This window comes from Martes martes, assembly GCF_963455335.1.
Source record: "Martes martes genome assembly, chromosome: 11".
Lineage (NCBI taxonomy): Eukaryota > Metazoa > Chordata > Mammalia > Carnivora > Mustelidae > Martes > Martes martes.
Genome location: NC_137899.1, coordinates 90,515,863 through 90,532,345, shown reverse-complemented (window position 1 = coordinate 90,532,345; position 16,483 = coordinate 90,515,863). Strand labels below are relative to the sequence as shown.

The 16,483-nt window shown below is 36.5% G+C and overlaps 1 protein-coding gene across 7 annotated transcripts in view; it reads left to right on the top strand.

Moving 5' to 3' along the window:
* The window catches only part of CNOT4 (CCR4-NOT transcription complex subunit 4), a 140,619-nt gene that overhangs the window by 115,463 nt on the left and 8,673 nt on the right, over nucleotides 1-16,483 (top strand). The gene's annotated exons all lie outside the window — the stretch shown is intronic.

Sequence of the window (16,483 nt, the reverse complement as noted above, 5' to 3'; positions counted from 1 at the left end):
CGATACGCCTGTTCAACAAGGCTTCTTTCCTGTGGTCGCTTTCTCTCTCCTTTTTCCTTCCTTGCCAAGGCCAAAAAATTATCAGATGTTTTATCTATACTTGCTAGAACCCAAAACTCTCTCCCAGCCTGCTTCTTTATTCTTTACACTTTTTGACACACACCAAACATCAGGAAAATGCGTCTTGGGCACTTAGGTTTCAGTTTAATTATTTTCACATTGAAAAGCTAAAGATTATCCTTCAACTTTGTAATTTCGAGCCCTTGTAAGCCTAGAATAATAAGTCTCACCATTTTGCTTGCCTAATATTTCATATAGTATGGTTGTTTAAAAAAGTTAAGTCTTGAAATCGTGGTGGTAATTAATTATATTAAAGCACAGAAGAAATTACACAACACATAAAAGAAAGTACCACTACTTCATATAGCAAGTAAGTTGATGAAGCCAAATGATGGTAAAGAATGAAAAATTCTAAAAAACTTCAGATTAATTTTTGTTAAGTTCCTGCGTGAATGTCTCATGCACAAGGGAAACTTTTTATGCTTTTACATCCCAACTTTTAAAAAAAGTAACTAGTCTGTTTCTTAAATCAGGAACTGTAAACGCCAGAATTCAGAACCCTTTGGATGGACTAGTGAAGTTTTGTACGTATGTACAGCTGTCCATATTTTTCTGGGGAGAAAATCCATAGCTATTAGATTTGTAAAGGGCTTGGTGATACCCCACCCCACCCCCCACCCCAGGAAGAGAAGTTAAGAACTGCTACCCTGAAATGACTGTAGTGCCACTGTAGGAAATAGAGAACTGGAGTGAATGATTTAAGTCATGATGGATGTAAAGTGCCTCTTTTTTATTTTCTTAAAGATTCCATTAGAAAATATTTTCTGATTAATGATATTTTCCTTTTCATTCTACTGTCGCATGTTTTTCCAGGTGGTGCTTTTGTATACTGTCCTTATTACAACAAAATATTAGTCAAGTATTTGAGAGCCTATTCTGTATGGTCACCTTTAGTTAGGTCTTGAGGACTAAATAAAGCATAGATCCTGTCATTAAGGATAACAGTCCAGTGACAGTTTTATTTCAGGTTGTTTCTGTAGGGTCAGCTCTTAATGTATTTTAACAAGAACAGCTGCAGTGGTCTAGACTCATTTTATTACTCATTGCTCTGACAGTGGCAACATAGGGTATTAAATATTGATACCTGAAAATTAAAATACGTGATAATTTGGAGGGAGTGAAAAAAATCTTAATAGGGAAGACATACATTCACAGTTTGTATCTTAGTCATGTGTTTATGCTCATGTCTCTAACTCTTAGTGTTCTAGGTGTTAAATAGAACTTTCTCTGTATATGTTCTTTTAAAGAAAATACTTGAATGCATTGTGTCTGTGCACATTTTTGATTGACATTTTTCCTATTCGTATGGTGTTCCAAGCACCTTCAAGATTGCCAGAGCTCTTTTCTGCTGTGACACAGGTCCATAAGGTAGCTACTCCCACAGAGACGTTGGCTTAGAAAGCCAAGAAAAAGGAGGAATGAATTGCAGGTGCATAGAAGTCTTACAAAATGATAACTATTGTGTTATTTATGCATACATTAAAAACTAGAGGATGTTTTATCCTTTTGAGTTACAAGGTTTTTAGATTTTTCTGTTTATTTGATCTTTGAGGTATTCCCAAATTTGTGTAATTGGCTTTAAGGGATGGATATCATACAGTTGAAAACACAATAATGTTTTTAAAAGGTGATCTTATAAAGAGGTGATAACCCAAAACAATGATACGTCTTTTTCTATAAAATATAGACCAAAGTCAGTTATCCAGTGTCAAGCTAGTCCTTCTGCCCTTAATGCTTTATCTTTCTCCTCTGAGCCTTTTTTATCTGAGTGAGTACCTACTGCTTGTCTCCTTATGTTGAGTAAATGGCAGTAATATACGCAGGTATTTACCCATGAAATGTCTAGCGAACTAATCAAACGCTATGGTGATACAAAAGTGAAAATAGGAATAAAAGACGTTAATGTAAGGTGGGGCAGGGAAAGGCTTCATAAAGTATGGGGCTTTTCGATGTGGAAGGATGGCTGATTTAAGGGGAAAAGAGAATAGGGGGAACAGACGGAACAAAGAACCAGAGAGAGAGATTGGAGTGGTCTCTAGTGATTAGGAGAGAAGGACAGTAAGGAGATGGACTCATTTGAGGTAGACATGTCATACAGAAAGGTAGAATAAGTGTGCAAAAGCCTTGAAAACTGGGAAGGATAATTTAATCTTGATATGGATATGGTCAGTGATAGAGAACTCTAGGTTCTTTGCTGAAGATGTAACTTGATTGTAGCATTTTAAAAAGATTAGTTTGATGATGTGTGTGCTTGAAATTGGGACCACTTAGAAACAGTTTCCAGTATGCATATTGCTGGGCAGTGCAAATAAGATGGCCTGATTAGAATAGTAATAGTAGGAATAGAGAAGAAGTGATGAATTAGAAGCCAGAAAACATGAGATCTAGGAAAAAGCCTAGGTGTCTGGTGACCTTTAAAAATTTAACTTTCATAAAGGTACAGATGGAAACCAGATTTCTAGGATTCATGAGAAAAAGTCAAGGATATGGCTGTAGCAACCATTGATTACTTAAGACATTTGGCAACTAAGGGAAAGAGAAAGACAAGATGCTTACCAGATGGGTGGTAGATCTTAGAATGCATTGCTTTAAGGTAAGGTGGGTATTTAAATATTTAAAAGCAGAACGTACAGAGCTATTTGAGAGGAAGACATGGACAGTGCTAAAGAGAAGGCAGGCTAATCCAGTAGGGTAACAGATTTCTCTAGTGCTGGGAGGAGATAAGCTCCCGAGATGAGGTTAAGTTAGGGACTTAGCTTTAGAGAAGAGGGCGCTGTTCTTTTTAAGGACACCCAGAAAATCTAGGAAAGAGAAGGTGAAATTAGAGAAAATGAGAACACAGGAAGGGACTCATATCAGTTATTATCGAATGCATATTGTGTGAGAATGGGGGTAAAGAGTGAAGTTGGGACTCAGTAAAGAAAGGCAATTAAATAAACCTGTGAAATAAGCCTAGAAGTACATCAGAAAGAAATTCAAGAATTGCTGAGTGAAGATAAGGATCAAATTAAAAACTTCTAGAGTCCAAATGTATATAGTTTTGTATATTTCTCTGGTTCTGCACAAAACATCAAGGATAGACAAAGCAAATACTGAGAGTTTTGTTAGAAGGTGAAAAAGAAAGGGATACAAAGATATTCAGGAAGACAACATTGAAATACCTAATCTGTGGTCAAGAAGAGTCCACTAAGGCAGGAAAGAACCAATGGTGTGAGTGTGTTGAAGGGAGTTCAGTGACTTTAGGTTTTGGCGAGGTCACAGAACAGGTATAGTGTTGTTAAGGGAATGACAGATTAGGAGACTGTGGTCAGCATGATGACAGTTAGTGCGGAGTGATGAGTGAGAACCAGAGAAAGGATGGCATATAAATGCCTAACATCAGGGCTAGGGGTTGGAAAGGCACCTGGCTTTCATAACCCCTGTGGTCTCTTCTCCGCTCACTTACCTTCCAGCCATTTCTTGAGAGTAAGAAAGCAGACTACAGGAAAGAGAATTGTAGAAAGCATGATACTGCTTAGGGAATCCTGGGTCAGGTTTTTTGTAAGTTGATGACCAAGGAAAACGCCCTGTGGTTTGAACGTTGCTGCAGAATGCAGGGGAAGGCTTGGGAAGAGCCAGGGATGAGACTGGACAGGTGTAGGTGAGCCCAGTGAGAGGGGTGGTGGACATGTTACTTACGATGTAGAAGATTTAGAGGCAGTAGGTCTGGTAGTTGAAGAGCCTGTATTACAAGTAGGAGCTAGTTTCTCCCAAGCACACATATAGACTGGAAAGAACCAACCCTTCTTATTTAGTTGTACTGGGTCATTCTGCTTTATTTCTATAGCACATTGGAATTAAAAGTAGTAGATTGGTGAAGAGTAGAAGAGAGAGAAATTCAGAATTTTATTATAACAGGTTATAAAAATGTTTTGACAGTTTGTCCCTAAAGAGAATGTGCTGTGTGAATAGATAGATATAAACCTACAAGTTAATGAACTAATCTATTCTTACGTGTTATATACTTAGATATGACCTCTAGGGAAAATTGCTGAAGATAAAGTGAAACAGGGATAAAGATATAGATAAATAGCATTTTTTCTTTATTCAGTTAATAGCAAATATGCCTAGTTTGGGAGCACTTTTAGTTTATTGACACTAACATATTTTTTATTAGACTTTTTTTTATTAACATATAATGTATTATTTGCCCCAGGGGTACAGGTCTGTGAATCGTCAGTCTTACACACTTCACAGCACTCACCATAGCACATACCCTCCCCAATGAACATTAACACATTTTTAAACTCACTGGACTTGATCCATGTGTGTATGATCCATGTATGATATGTCAGCTGACATATCAACTATGATACTTAAAAGCGATAATACTTCAAAGTACAAGTCATTGCTCAAGAATGCTCTTTGTGAAACCATGCTGATGGATTGAGAAGCCACTGCTCCTTCCATCTCCTTTCTGCCCTGTGATTTGCTGCCATGAGTATTACTCTTACCAACCCTGTAATGCTGGGCATACCAGCCTTTAATACCAGCTTCCTTAGTCGGGAGCTTTTCCCAAGGAATCATTCTTGAGAATCCAGGACTCACGAAGAGAATCTGTTCTATTCCATAATGTTTCAGAGAGTCTGCCCTGGGTTTGAGTTAATACAACGAAAATCTAGTTTATGCCTGTTGGGCCCCTAGAACTGACGGAAAGCCTAAGCAATCTGAGCTGCTTGAGAATTGAACTGAAGCACCTAGAAATTCCATGAAACAGCTGGAAGTTGTTGTACTTAAAGAACCAATCCATTCTCTCCAGGCTCCTTCAGACCTTACTTCCTAAGGCAGCTACTGACTTGACTTCGTTCTTAGGCCACTGCATGGGTGCGATTATTCTGAGGGTTCCTGGAAGTTCCCACCTGACTCAGGAACGCACTGTGCTTATTGTTGTTCAGCTCCCGTTCCGTATTCAGACTCACTATTGTGCTCTCTTACAAAGCAACACTACAAAAGCTCCCCGCCCCCCCCCCCGCCTCCATAAAATGTTTAAAGCCTCTAGAGCACCTAGTACCTTTTTATTTGTTGTTAAATTGAAGGGAAATTCACGTAACATACAAATAACTAAAGTGTGGTCTATTCCTGTTCTTTAATTATCTCACTGTTAAAATAGCAAAATAAAAAACCCACTCCAGCTGTGAGAATTTTGGCCTATTCTTTGTTGAGGCTGTGTGCGTCTGGACTCGGTGTTTTACCTTGTAGGGTGCCATGCTTCTTCACAACAATACTGCTTAAGATCGTGCATGAAGCAACTTTTATATACCACCCTTTAAAAAAAGGGAGGAAGGCAAGGAGCTATAGGTAAAAAAGCTTTAGGATACATGTTTTCCTGAGTAGGTAAAAGTGTTTGAAACAACCATCTGAATAGTTTTGAAATAGCAATAATAGTCTTTCTGTCTTTGTGACATTTGATTAGCATCATGTAAGAAAAGGTTTGCTTAGCAGAGATATATACTATAAGTGTAGTGCTCTCCATGGGTGTGAAAGTCAATGTGTGTGCATGCACATGTGTTGGTTTATGCTTAGTAATTTTCATTTAAATCCTCCACTTAACGTAGCAGAGGAAAAAGCCTCTGGCCATTTTTCTGCGACGTTTCATGTATTTATTCCTGCTATGTTCTGCTTAACTCATATGTTCAGGACAAATGATGCATTTATAGTCTGTTTCTAAACATTTTTTTTAAAGAAATAAAGACCCTTTGAAACGCAGCAAGGCTTATCTGAACAAATATTTTCGTAGCTTTTTCTCATCAGATTTTAGTCTCACTAGTAGGCATACCCACCCCATGTCATACTCTTTGGAAAAACCTAAGGAAAGGATAATAAGAAAACTTCTGTCAGAATAAATTTCAGAGCTTTGAAATCTGTAACATACTCTAACAGTCTGACTTTTAAAGACCAAGTAATAATGATAATAATAAACATGGCACAGAAGGATTATGATTTGCCCACAATCCCATTCTAACAATATAAAGTTCTCTTAGCCCTCACCATCTGAATTTGCCTTCATACATGTAACTCACGGAGAAGGAAACTTGAAGATCCAGAATATATCTCTTCTGTAAACTTTGTTATATCTTGCAGCTTGATTATTGTAGTTCTTGCAAGTCAAGGGCTTTCAACTGTGAATATCAGTGCAAATAATGAATTGAAGGCTTTCGAAGTGTCTATCTGCTGATGACTGTTATTACAGACCCTGTAAGTTTTGGAAACTGATATTTAATGTGACCCAGTGATCTTGGAGTAACATTAGTGACGGGTGGAGGGGGATGTAACCTAGCAGGTACTAGTACATAATGTAGACTTAAACTAATTACCAATGTCAGAACTAAATAAAGAATAAAACAGAGGTGGAATTAAATTTACCCAAGAATTTTCTGCAGTGCCAAAGAGCATTTAAGGACCAGCATGTATGATCACTAGACTGGTGACATCTCTAATAGAATGAAAAAAATATATAATAGTAATGGCACCAAGATGTACTACACTCACACTAAAGCTGTCATCTGACTCATCTTGAAGAACTACTATATGCTACACCATGTAAAACAATAGCATATCTGCTGATAATGTTTCAAACAAGGAGGTTGTTGTTTTCAGCATAATGAAACAGAGAGAAAGCTCCACAAGGATTTAAAGATGATAATACCATCACCATCTCCAAGAAGAAATGCAGGAAAGCTGACTGCAATCAACTTTTGTAGCCTAGTGCTGTTTCCTTATATGGTGAGATCTTATCCTAAGGACTGTGCTAACATTTACACTCTGTTATCAGTCTTGCATATTGAAATCATATGTATATGGAGCAGAATATAGTGATCTGGAACATTACTGGGATGTTTTTTAAGTATTGTCATTTTATATGTTGGCATTTGTAAGAAGACCGATACCCTGAAGCTGCTTATTTTTTCCTTTATTACATCTATAAATTGGGTATCCAGCTAAAGGTAAAGGAGGACCAGGGTTATGAATTCATCAACCAAAGTAGGAAGTTTTATTATTGGCTTTAAGCAGAATGTTGGGCTCCATACCATTGTTCCATTAAAAAAATGAGTTTTAATTAAAACTTAAAAATATGGATTACTGATATATATGCCCTAGCAGGCACCCCCTAAACCCCAATTTAGGGTAAGATTTGCTATCAGATATGTTTCTTTTTACTTCTCAACCATTAATTAATGTAACTGTGGTCTTCCCCAGACCCAGATGGGTATTACAAATCTTGAGTTTTAGTGTAGTCAGTGCTGTTACGTGTAAACTCCCAAGACCTCACCTATATTTTAAATAATACTTGATTGGAATAAGCCTATTACTAAAATAAGCAAAGGTCTCGTAATCTCCAAATACATACATATATCCCTGTATTTTATAAACACACTTTCAGGTTTTGATTCTTAACCACCATGAGTCTTATCCTAATACCTTGTGTTTACTTCTCTATTTGTTTTTTTCCCCCTTCTTTGAATAAAGAAGAAAATCATCTTTCCCCGTATAACTTTCACAGCTAGAGAGGAAGTTCTCTTCTAGATAATGTGCGCACTCCCTGTGTGATTCCCCTACCCCATCCCTGACAGGCCTGGATTTTCCCTTTTCAGAGAAGCAGCTCTCCCTCTCAGGCTGTGGAGTGTTTATTTGAGGCTCTGTGATTATTTACTTCCCAGTTACCTCCCCAGTCACCAGTCTACCATCTTTCAGCTTATTTCCAAACTGACATTTAGTTTTAGGTGATCTTTTTTTTTTTTTTCCTTCTCTCTTAAAACAGCACATTTAAACAGTAAGTACACTTTGAGTTTTGAAGTAGATTAACAACCACTGTAACTGTTAAATGTTGAATTGATAAAGATTTTTGACATCGTAAGCTGGTATTACCCCTTTCCCCAACTTCTGATTTATTTAGTTTAGCTCTTTTAAAAATTATTTAATACTTCTAAGCAATATGACTAAAATTCAGTGTTTTAGAAATATGTATAATTTTTAATAGAATTAATTGTTTTTCACTGACATGTTAATTCTAGTTCGGTATAAAGCTCCAGGATATGGTGAAATAAGAATTGTTGTTTCTAATTTGAATTTGAGAATGTATTCATTCACCTGGTCTTTCCTTCTTTCCTTCCTGCCTTCCTTCTCAGTAGGGCCCAACATTGATTAAGAATTGGTTCTGTCAAGAATATCTTTGGTAGTCCTTTTCAGATCCAACTTTAATAAGTCATAGCTAAGGATGAATACTTAAATAAATATATATTTTAAGTGATTTTTAAACTTAAGGCCCCTTAGTGGACTGGTGGTGAGCATTTAAGTCTTTGACTTCATCAAGGTTCTTTTTGAAATGCTGATCTCTACAGGAGTATTATCTTTTGTAGGTCTGGAAAGGATGCATTCTTATTAGGACTAATTCTTTTTAAATTGAGACATCATTTGAGAATTGGAAGCAGGAAAGTTTTTTTTATTTTCCCTAGTATGTGAATAAGTAGTATAGAGGAAGAAACAAGCAAATAGTCTTATTTTTTTTTAATCAGACATTTCATATAGCTAAAATAGCTAAATTTCACAATATACATGCTTATTTTGAAAATCAAACATTTATTTGTAAAAGAATCCCAAACTTTAACAAATATCTCTTGGTTTGTAACTAGTACAAGGAGAAAGAACTCCTAAAGATATGTGCTTGCTTGGTCTGTTGGGTTGGAAATGTTTACCACCATATAAATCACCATGATTATACCCATGTCTATTTGATTTAGTTTTAGTATAAGATAATGAGAAAGCTATTTCATTTCCTGAAATTTTTTTTCTGAAATTGAGAAATAAAGCAAATTATTGTTTTAATGTCTGAAATGGTACTTTCTAAGAATGAAGCTCATAGCTGGGTTATGAAGAATTTGTCAATTAAAATCATATTTCAGAACATGGATAATTTTAGTCTTTTTTGGGAATTTTTCTGACTTTGATTTAAATCCATAAGATAAGAGCCATCTTTCAGAAAAAGATGAGACTGATCTTCACTGTCAAAATAAAAGTAAGCTGTTTAATTAAATGGAGTAAAAAACTGGGTTTGGTGTTTTTTAATAACAGAAAATTTGGAAATCTTTTAATTTAGAAAATTGCAAACTTCAGAAATCTTAGGAATTTCAGTAGACACATAACCGTACAGGGATTTGCTGGACAGGAAGCAGAATACTTTGGTTATGAATACAAGCTTGAAGAGGAACTTATACCCCATAAAAGCATTTTATTGGCACTGAACAGTCAAAAGCTATCACTGGCTTTGCTCACAGTGGCCAGCCTCTAGTGAACCACTAAAGACAAAACAACAAACAGAACAGCATCACTTTTAGGAAAGAAGATGCAGAATAGACATTCCAAAAATGTTTGTTCAATGAAAGCTGATGGTTGAGAGAGTGATATTGGTATCTGATTACTTCTGGAGGCTGCAAAACCTGGGTGTGCTTTGTGTTGCATCTAAACTTTGGAACCACTTAACTCAGATTCCTTAGAACATGAGTCACAACTTTCCTCTTGGTTGTCCTGCGGCTTTCAGTGTTGACTCCCCTCTCCACTGCGCGATCAGACCTTCTCTTCTGTCTTCTTTATCTCCGAACTCTGGAAACCTCAGCTCTTGACATTTACTTATTTCTTCAGTACCATCCCCCCAAAACACACTCACCATTTTTAGAATGTCACCTAATAATGCTCTTCTTAACCTCTAGTTTCTCATTTGTGACACCCATAAATAAATATGTAAATACATAAATGAATATACATACGTGTGTGTGAATGTGTGTATGTCTTCCCCTAAAATAGGCACAGACACACAATTCAGAAAGTCTTTTAAGGGCAACTAGTAATTGTTTAAGTTGTTGTTTTTTTTGTTTTGTTTTATTTTGTTTTGGTGAAACCAAAATCTATTTCCCATTTATACTTCTTGTGAAATATGTGAAGGCAGTTACCACTTGTCTAGTAACTTCTAGAGGTTGATGAAGCTTCCTTAGGTCTTCCAACCATTCTGTGGTTAGCATGGATCTTAGTTCTCTCTACATGCCTCGTCTAGTTCTCCTCTACATGTATTTTGATTGGACAGTGAATGCTTTTCTTAAAATATAAAGCTCACACTTTAATAATCCTGATGTGGTCAGAAAATAGATCTGGTTTTCATTAAAACTATTCTTATTCTGTGTATTTGTAAATTCCTTTATAGTTTACAGAGTCCTTTTATAAAACTATCCTGTGGGGTAGGTATTACTCCCATTTTGTAAGTGACTGAGGCTCAGAGTGGTATCACCTGAGGTTTGCCCATTGTCCTACAATAGCTAATGTAGACATTGCACATCTGTTTACCTGGTCTTAATGTTACCATTTTACAAATTCCATTACCCATTTGTCATAGTAGATACAAGCCTATTGAGTAATACCACTAGACTCCTTTTTCACATGTATTACTGGTTAGATTTCTCTCATACTGTACTTTCCTAATACATTTTTAAAAATCTGAATATATATACCTCTTCATGCTTCAATTTGATGAGGTTAGAGTATACTGTTTGTGTATCACCATCTTATAAGTTTGTCTTATGAAAAAACTGTGATTGTAAAGAGATAGATAAATGTTATTGGTAACATTATTAATAACATTTGTGTGAAGAGTTCAGTGATTTTTAATTGAATAGCTGTAATTTTAATTACTGATTCTGTCATCTCTAGAATTGGCTACCGTTTGCATATTTAAATTAACTTTGTAGGTTTTGCTGAGCTTGATAAAAATTATGGAGTCAAAGATAAAGGAAGCAGTATCACAGAAACTTACTCATTTTTGTAATCTTATTTAAATTCCAGTTAACATACAGTGTGATATTCATTTCAGGTGTGCAATATAGTGATTCATCATTTCCATACATCACCCAGTCCTCATCACAAGTGCACTCCTTAGTCCCCGTCACCCATTTAACACATCTCGCCAGCCCATCTCCCTTCTACTGGTGACCATCAGTTTGTTCTCTTATCGTTAGGAGTCTGTTTCTTGTTTCGTCTCTCTCTCTCTTTCTTTTTTCCTTTTGCTCATTTGTTTTGTTTCTTAAATTCCACATATCAGTGAAATCGTATGGTATTTGTCTTTGACTTATTTCACTTAGCATAACGTTCTAGCTCCATCCATGTCTTTGCAAACGGCAAGATTTCATTCCTTTTTTTTTATGACTGGGTAATATTCCATTCTATATTTATACCACGTCTTCTTTACCCATTCGTCACTCAGTGGACACTTAGGCTGCTTCCATATCTTGGCTGTTGTAGATAATGCCGCTATAAATGTAGGGGTGCATGTATCCTTTGGGTAAATACTCAGCAGTGTGACTACTAGATCATAGGGTAGTTCTATTTTTAACTTTTTGAGGAAACTTGATACTGTTTTCCACAGTGGCTGTACCAGTTTGCATTCCCCCAACAGTGCAGGAGGTTCCTTTTTCTCCACCTCGTCACCAACACCTGTTGTTTCTTCTTGTGTTTTTGATTTTAGCCATTCAGACAGGTGTGAAGTGGTATCTGATTCACATTTCCCTGATGATGAGAGATGTTAAGCTTCTTATGTCTGTTGGCAATCTATATGTCGTCTTTGGAAAAATGTCTGTTCATGTCTTCTGCCCATTTTTTAATTGGGTTATTTGGTTTTTGGTTGTTGAGTTTTATAAGTTCCTTATGAATTTTGGTTAGTAATCCTTCATAATGTCTGTTACTTGCAAATATCTTCTCCCATTCTGTAGATTGCCTTTTTGTTTTGTTGATTACTTCCTTTGCTGTGCAGAAGCTTTTTATTTTGATGTAGTCCCAGTAGTTTATTTTTGTTTTTGTTTCCGTTGCCTCAGGAGATATATCTAGAAGGAAGTTGCTATGGCTGATATCAAAGAAGTTACTGCCTGTGCTCTCTTCTAGGATTTTTATGGGTTCAGGTTTTAGAGGTCTTTAATCCATTTTGAATTTATTTTTGTGTTTGGTATAAGAATGTGGCCCAGTTTCATTCTTTTATTTGTTGCTGTCCAGTTTTCCCAACACCATTTGTTGAATAGATGGTCTTTTTTCCATTGGCTATTCTTTCCAGCTGTGTCAGAGATTAATTGACCATATAATTTTGGGTTCATTCCTGGGTTTTCTGTTCTGTTCTATTGATGTGTGTGTCCATTTTTGTGCTAGTACCATACTTTTTGGTTACTACAGCTTTGTAATTACAACTTGAAGTCAGAATTGTGACACCTCCAGCTTTGCTCTCCTTTTTCAAGATTGCTTTGGCTATTCGGGGTCTTCTGTGGTTCCAGACAAATTTTAAGATTCTTTGTTCTAGCTCTGAGAAAAATGCTGTTGGTATTTTGATAGGGATTGTATTAAATATGTAGATTGCTTTGGGTAATGTAGACATTTTAACAATATTTGTTCTTCTGGTCTATGAGCATGGAATATCTTTGCATTTCTTTATTTCATCTTCAGTTTCTTTTCATTAGTGTTTCATAGTTTTCAGAGTATAGATTTTTCACTCTTTGGTTAGGTTTATTCCTAGATATCTTACTGGTTTTGGTGCAGTTGTAAATGGAATAGTATCACAGAAACTTTTAAGCTGACACATAGTACCTTAAGTTCCATGAAAATTCATCTAAACACTGCTGTTACCCAATGCTACACTTTACATCCTATCCCAAAAGATTACCATCAGAAGACTTATCAGAACCTGCTCAATTGAAGATATAGTATACTTAGGATATTCCAGAAAGCCCATCCACAGAATAAATTATTTTGATATGACTGCTTCTTTGTAGAAACACATTTTGGCTCTCATTGATCACTCTATTCCGTTTGTTTTATGGAGTTGATGTGTCAGTGGGATGGGCAAGTAGCTGGTTTCAAAATCTTGAGTTTGGGCAGGCAGCAGAAGAAGAAAGGAAAGGACCATGGCATAAAGAAAGAGGACATTTCCAGTGGATAACAGTTGTCAAGAGAAGCTTCCTTTATGACTACTTCAAAATTAAATTTAACTTCCTGTGTAATTCAGATGGAAGGGAGCTAAGGTTCTAGACAAAACGCTGCATATTATTTTCCATGAAAAATGCCCCAGATGCAAGCAATAGAGCCAGCAGTCCTTGGTAAGCCTGTCACTCATTTCTGAAGAAATCATCTAGCTCCTAATCCGTTTCAGATTTTCCCAAGAACTAATTACAAGCATGTAGCTTCTAGAGTCTGCCATTTTCTCCTTTTCCAGCACTTATCTTAAAAGTGGTTTTGTGATCACATCTGTAAGGATTAATTCCCTGAAATAGAGTTCATTTTGCACCTAAAGATTTAAAACTCATTTAAATTGAGTGGATGTTCTTTTACTGTCTTTGCATCTTTACTGACAGCTCTCTTCTCCACATTGCTTCATCTGTCCATTCTGGTTTGAGGATCATGCTCTTTTTATAAAGAAGATGAAAGGAAGTCAAATGAAGATGGAACTGCATAGGTCTGCCTTCTCCTGGGGCTTAGCATGGTGACACCAGGCTGCACAGTGGCTTTTCTTAATTTTCTCTTTTTCCAAACTTAGCTTTTTCTTGCCTTCAACATTGTCCACAAGCTTCAGATCATTATGTGTTCTGATTTTAGTCCTCAAGGATTAAGACACTCTTACAGGTAGGTTTGTGTTGTTTTTTTTTTTTAACCTCCATCCATCCTTTCTAAACGTTCTTTCTTTAGATTTCTCCCTAGTTTCTTTTCTTTGTTAGAATCATTTATTCTTGCATCATTAGAAAGTCATAGTTTAGCATCTTCTGTGGTCTATGAATCACTGTCTCCTATAACTATGGGACCACCCTGAACCATAGGTTTTTTGTTGTTGTTGTTGTTGATGATTTTTTTTTTACACCTTTTTTGGAAAGCTGTTTTTCTCCAAAAATCTGGAAACAGATTTTCAGGGCTGTTTGTTTAGGAAACATTAAATACCTGTTGAGGTCCAGGTTTGGGAGCTGTTCACGATACATGAAGAGGATTAAATCAAGGTCCCTTTTCCTGGAGGAGCTCATAGTCTAGTAGACAAAAGCTAACACATAAACAAGTATTTGCAATGCACTGTGGTAATGGCAGAAATAGCCAGGATACCTGCCATCCAAGGGCTCCAGTCTAAGTCATTCCCTTTTCTTGCTTCTATAAATCCTAAAATTATGCCACAAACTCTTAGGCTTCTGTTATGTTCGCAACAGCCAAACAGTTCTTTTTTGGTCAGAAGTCCAGGATAAAAGTTTCCCTTCTTGTTTCCACCTTGGGGAAGAGAGATTGTCAGGAAGTCACTTTTGCTACGTTTATCATCTTCTTGCAGATTCAGACCTCAGAGATTTAGGGTGGTTGACAACCCCCATGTCTGTGTACTTTTGTTTGTCTTGGTGAAACCATATTCTGGTGACTTCTATATGCTCCCGTGGATAATAAGCGCCCCCCCGCCAATTGTCTTTGGATCGCCTCACAGTGCTTTGTTCATAGTGTTCAGTTTTGTGTTCACTTGAATGCTTTCCTTTGCACTTCCAATTTCAGATTTTATAGATTTCTTATATTTTATTTTTGTCCCTCCCGACTTTAGCTCTGTTGCTTCTGTATTCTGGTTCAGGTTCCATCTATTCAAGTCTGTAGTGCTTCTGAGATGTACTTATCTTTTGCATTAACTTTTAAGTGTACTTTTTCCTCACTGTCTATATAGCTTTATATAAGTATTTGCCCATTTTTAAAAAACAGATTCTGCTTCCTTAGATCCTTCCTAAGACAGACATCTGGATGTTTTTCTGGTTCTCACTGGATGATCTGATTCTCCCCTAAAACAGACTTGTAGGAACATTCTAGAAGAAAAAGGTACATATGCAAAAAAAAAAACTATATTATGAAATACTTCTACTGTATTTTAGATCAGCTGCCTCTGCTACTGTCTGTTCTGTATGGAATGCCCACGTCCTCTTCAATATCAGCTTCTCAAGTTACCACTTAAACTGCATGCAGAATGGCAGAACAGTTCATTTTCTTCTTTATGCCCACAGGACTTTGTTCATACCAGAAGAGCATTTAGTATCACTCAGGCATTCCTTATTTAATTTTGGTGCATTGGATTTTAAAAAGTGTACACGCATCTCAAACACTATTGAAAACATTATCATTATAGTGGCTCTTTTCCCTCCGTTTGCATGCAGAAAAGCCTTTTGGTACCCCTCAAACTTAGCTGATTCCTGCTTCCAGAAAGATTTTTGTCTCTTTGGGGAGAATGATTTGACTCATAGCATTATACAAATATGAATTAAACAGGCTTTTTAGGGGAAAGTGATTTTTCAGGTCTTCTCAAGCTGGATCTTTGATTCAGCAGGTATCTTGAGGCACAAGATACACCCTCACAGGCCTCGCAGTAGAGTTTGAGAGATGTGAGTAAAGGTGAGCAGCAAACATAGTGGGAATTTGCTGCCCAGTGAGTGTGGTTCAGGCCACAAGTACTGTTCTAGAATGATCTGAGTGGAAAAGAAAAGACTTCAACTTTTGGAAGATTGAATAAAAATTAATTAGAAGAAATCAGGAAAGCATTCTAGAGAGGGGGAAAAAAAGCACGAAGTAAAGGCAGAGTCCAGGAAGCCCAGGCCATATTTAGCTGACCCTCACGGCCTCTCTTGTCCTGTTTATGTCAGTTCAGCCTTCTATTAGTAATGATAAATTTTGGTTGTTTTTTATTATTACTTTTTTTCAAGTTCTTCTCACAACTTTTTTTTTTTTCACTTGGGCTCTTAGGATTTTTCCACTTAGTTTAATTTCTATTTTCAAATCTATTAAGTCCTAAACATTTTGTGCCCCAGTAAATCTGCTCTGTGGTACTGGCCTGTCTTGATTTATAATAAGCATAATCCTAGAAATTTGAGTGTCATTTCTTTTTGTTTAAGTAGAATAACATTTTTTTAAATAAACTTGAAGGAATTTGTTCACAAGACAGTCATTTTTCCAGCAAATTTTAATTTATAAATTGAAATTATTTCTGAGGCTAACCTAAAAAGTACAGCATGCCAATACGATAAAGCTTGCTTTCGAGTTCTGGTAGGAGAAATTTTGTATGCTCTTTAAAGTTTGGTTTAACATCTAAGGACAAACATAATTCATTTATATTTGAGTTGCTTAGAGATATGTTGTTGAAGTTTGGAGAAAGTTTAGGGTTTCTTAAAATCCTGTGCTGTTGGAAATGCACTCCATCCAAAACTGACAGGAAATCGTATCTATAACAGCATGAGGTGGGGTAGGGGAGATGCTGTAGAGAGGGGTACAGCCTAAGACAGGATGACTGTGTGCCCTAAAAATGCAC